The sequence below is a fragment of the Danio aesculapii genome, chromosome 3, assembly GCF_903798145.1.
Source record: "Danio aesculapii chromosome 3, fDanAes4.1, whole genome shotgun sequence".
Classification (NCBI taxonomy): Eukaryota; Metazoa; Chordata; class Actinopteri; order Cypriniformes; family Danionidae; genus Danio; species Danio aesculapii.
This window is the reverse complement of record NC_079437.1, coordinates 16113712-16118950: the sequence shown is the minus strand read 5'-3', so window position 1 is coordinate 16118950 and position 5239 is coordinate 16113712.

Here is a 5239-nt window from a genome sequence, read left to right as displayed (position 1 = left end):
TACAAAATAAAACTGATTTAACGTCCACAAACCAGAATTGAAGCGTCTTCTTTTGAAATTGTACTGACACTATGCAGCTGTGGTGATAACATAAAGATGGTAAAATTGCTGTAATTCATTAAAAACATGCACTGTTTTAAAAACGTTTTCAACTTGTAAAACTCACTCTTGATCACATTTGATGATGATTGATGATCACAGAGAGATGAACAGATCTTTTAATCCCGGTTGCTTTGTGCACTTTCTGTCTTGTTGATATGCTTATACGTGTTACTACGTAGATCTGTTAATACTTGGCTGTCAATCAATATGGTGGGCGGAGAAACCGCACTCCTACATCACGTTGTGGTCGGCCTCAAAATAGGAGAGATTTGGATCCTGTTTTAAGGATCAGGAAATAAAAAAAAGAGACTTTTTGTCTTTACATTATGCCAATATGACTGTGGACACACTATACCTACACACAGTTCTGTCCAAACAGCTCACAAAAGATGATTTGCATCATAGGTTATCAGATTTACATAGACTGAACATAAAACAATTAAGCTGTCCCCCCCCACCCCCCCAAAAAAAAATTTCTGTTAAGCTCATTTTACTTAAGTGGTAAACAAGCAGCAAAATACATATTATTTGAGTGTAGTTATAACCTCAAAGGGCTGGTAATATAACTAAGACACTATAAATGGTACTACTCCACATTGTTAAATAATGGTCTCGTTATTTCATTATAACATATTAAATTAACAAATAAATACACGCATTTGCCTAAATGTAAAATAGATGTTACTTCTCTGCATTGTAAAAGCAATTAGCTGACTCAAAAAAAAGAGCGTAAACTCATTGCCATATAATTATTAAGTAAACTATGTGCAAAAGTTAAGTCAATGGGTTTACTGACTTAAGTCAACTTGTTGCTTTTAAGGCAATGGGTTTACTCAGTTTTTTAAAGTAAAATAACTAATCACTTTTTACAGTGTGTGGTGTTTTAATCGTGATTCCTTTTATCAGGTTAAGAAACCCATTAAATTAAATAAGAAAAAAATATATATCATCAGGCACAAGTCATTAACTTTCGCCAAAACTTTGTCACATTTGAGAGAAGCAGGAATATGGGACATCAGATGGTTTTGAGATGTGATTCAGATTATTTTGATCTGTCAGCCGTATGGGTGTCACAGTGACGCAGTGGGTAGCATGATCGCCTCACAGTAAGAAGATCGCTGGTTCGAGCCAGGGCTGGGTCAGTTGGCATTTCAGTGTGGAGTTGGCATGTTCTCCCCTTGTTTGCGTGGGTTTCCTCTGGATGCTCCAGTTTCCCTCACAGTCCAAAGACCAGCGGTACAGGTGAATTGAATAGGCTAAATTGGCTGTAGTGTATATGTGTGTGAATGCAAGAGTGTATGGGTTTCCCGGTGGAAAGGCATCCGCTGCGTAAAACATGTGCTGGGTAAGTTGCCGGTTCATTAATAAAGGGACTAAGCTGAAAAGAAAATGAACGAATAAACACTAATGTGGAAACACTGCCACCTAGTGGTGGTGGGTCACAAATCAAACATGCATTATTGGAGATGTAGTTTTGTTAATATTCAATACGATACAAAGTTATAATGCTGGGTTGACACCAAACATAAAGCACCACGTCACTTGCTCTAGATTACTTGCGGGATTCTTTGGCCTCGTGAATTTTCCATTGGAGTTGAACACCTTGAAATTGCACAAAAGGCATGATTTAAGCGGATTGAAACTAATTATGTGTTCATGGCACATGCAGAGTGCATTTCATGTCATTTGAGCCAGCCAGTTTGCGTTGACTGTGTATGTAATCTATTAGCACAAATAAAATTGGCATTTGGTGTGACTTACTCTAGAGCAGTGTTTCTCAACCACATTCCTAGGACCACCAAACCTGCATGTTTTAGATGCCTCCTTTGTCTGTCAAACCAATTTCAGGTCTTTCAGTCTCTGCTAATGAGCTGATGATCTGAATCAGGCGTGTTTGGTTAAGGAGACCTGAAAAATGTGCAGAAATTGGTCCTCAGAGATGTGTTTTTTTTGCAATGCTGTTTTGCAATAAGAGGTGTGCCTTTGTCATTGTTTTTGTCTGCTGATTGACACCCCAAAAACATGCTTGTAATTGAGTTCATTGTGCAGGCTGCGAATTATTAATGAATGAATGAGTTAATTAATTCAACGCATATACAGTTGAAGTCAGAATTATTAGCCCCTCTTTGATTTTTTTTTTTCTTTTTTAATTATTTCCCAAATGATGTTTAACAGAGCAAGGAAATTTTCACAGTATGTCTGATAATATTTTTTCTTCTGGAGAAAGTCTTATTTGTTTTATTTTGGCTAGAATAAAAGCAGTTTTTAATTTTTTAAAACCATTTTAAGGTCAAAATTATTAGCCCCCTTAACCTTTTTTCTCTTTAGTCTACAGAACAAACGACTGTTATACAATAACTTGCCTAATTACTCTAACCTGCCTAGTTAACCTAATTAACCTAGTTAAGCCTTTAAATGTCACTTTAAGCTGTATAGAAGTGTCTTGAAAAATATCTAGTAAAATATTATTTACTGTCATCATGGCAAAGATAAAATAAATCAGTTATTAGAAATGAGTTATTAAAACGATTATGTTTAGAAATGTGTTGACAATAATCTTCTTCCCGTTAAACAGAAATTTGGGAAAAAAATAAACAGCGGCTAATAATTCAGGGGGGCTATTAATTCTGACTTTAACTGTATGTATTTTTCACATTCATTCATCACCTTTATTTTTTTATAACAGATGTATCCTATAGACTACATTTACATGAATTTATAGGTAAAGTCTAACTCTAAATTGCCCTTTATAGGGAAATTAGTACTTTTGCCAAAAAAAAAAGAAGAACATTCCATTTATTTCAAAGATTTGTTTCAAAAAGTGAAACTTGTTTGTTATTTTAGTTCACTACACACAAAGTGAAATATTTCAAGACTTGATTTGATTCAATTTGAATGATTATGGATTAAAGATAAAAAAAAAAAACAAATCCAGGATTTCACAAAATTAAAATATCATGACAAAGTTCAACATTGTAGGCTCCGTGTGTCTCAATCTAGCCCGCTAATTAATGCAAAGCTATGAAATAGTCTCAGGCTGGCTTAGTAGGCTTCTGAATCATGGGGAAGACCGCTGACTTGACGGTTGTGCAGAAGACCATCATTGGAACCCTCCATAAGGAGCAAAAGTCTTTCAGAGGCAACTGCAAAAGAAACTGGATGTTCATAGTGAGCAGTATCTAAGTATATTATTAGAGTGTTTAGAGGAAGGGAAAAATGTGGCTGAAAAAGGTGCACAAGCATGACCGCAGCCTTGAAAGGATTGTCAAGCAAGTACGACTGAGGCTGGTTAGAGCATCAAGAACCACCACATACAGACATCTGCATGACATGGGCTACAGCTGTAAAATTCCTAGTGTCAAGCCACTCCTGATCCAAAAACAATGCTAGAAGCATCTGTGCCGGACTAAAGAGAAAAAGTACTGGTTTGTTGCGCACGGATCCCAAGTCCTTTTTTTAGATGAAAGCAAATTTTGTATTTCATTTGGAAATCAAGATCCCAGAGTCTTGAGCGGAGAGACACATTAGTCAAGCTGCTTAATGTCCAGTGTGAAGTTTTCCACAGTCATTGATGGTTTGGAGAGTCATATGCTGGTGTGGGTCCATTGTCACTTATCAAATCCAGTCATTGCAGCTCTATATACCAGGATGTTTTAGAGCACTTGGAACCTGGACAGTGCCGAAGCTGTCAGTAGCTGGTTTAAGGACCATGGTATCACCAGACTTAAACCGCATTGATAATCTATGGGCTGTTGTCAAGAGGAAGATTAGGGAACAGAGACCCTGAAATGCAGATGAGCTGAAGGCCGATATCAAAGCAACATGGGCTACCATAACACCTCAACTGTGTCAAAGACTGACCGCCTCCATGCCACACCGCCTTGATGCTGTAATTAGTGCTAATGGAGGCCCAATACTGAGGACACAATACAGTAAATTAACACACTTTTCAGAATGCCAACACGTGTTTAAGATGAGTCACATTAAATATTCTAATTTTGTGAAACTCTGGGTTTGGGATTTTTTTCATCTTTAATCCATAATCATTTAAATTGAATCAAATGAAGGCTTGAAATATTTCACTTTGTGTGTAGAGAACTAAAATAACACACAAGTTTCACTCTTTGAAACAAATTTATAAAATAAATGGACTTTCCCTTGATATTACATTTTTTGGCACATACCTGTATCTCTGCTGTTGAACATAACAGAACAAAGGTTTAGAAGCAACTTAAAAGTGGAGTAAAGTTTTATATTTGGGTAAACTATCTATCTAAACTATTAATGAATGAGTTGATTAACATTTAGTTGATCAATTCACAATCAACAAAGCAAACAACTGTTCTCCTGAACTGGCTGTCTAATTGAACCATTGGATACATGATACCGAATTGCATATTTGTACACTATTCTCTGTCATTTTTTAAAGGAGCATGCCATCTTTTTTTTTGATAATAGGCGCATTTTACAACTCACTTAGAGATCTCCTGGGGCTTCATGTACAAAGACTTGCGTTGAATTCATACTAAAACATTGCTTACGGACAAAGCTGTAAATGTGCGTACGCAGTAAAAAATTCTGATGTATGAAACACTGAATCTCACGCATATTCTCTTTGTACATCCAAATTAACGTGAAACTGAGCGCACGTGCACGAGCGCACGTCCTCCCTGCCTCCTCCCCCTGATAAATATGGTAATGACTCTACTTTGGCAAAACCAAACGAAAAAGCAATGGAAAAAGCAAGCAAAAAGAGAAACTTCACAGAATGTGAATTGGAGGTGCTACTGTCGGAGGTAGACCGGAGAAAAACGGTGTTATTTGCAAGTTTGTCCTCCGGAATTTATAACAAAAGAAAAATAATAGAGTGGGAGAGTTTAGCTGACGCTGTTAATGCAGTGGGGTCTGAACGTCGCACTGTGAGTGAATTAAAAAAGAAATGGTCTGATGTAAAGGTGCAGGTTAATAGGAGAACAGCAGCGCACCATCAAAGTGTGGACCGAACAGGTGGGGGAACAGGGGATGCTGAACTAACACCCTTTGAGGAGAGAGTTGCCTCAATTGTGGTCAACACTTTACTGTCTGGAGTAGTATCCGTGTCTGTGGGAGACGCAGATGTATTAGAGGAACACTTTGT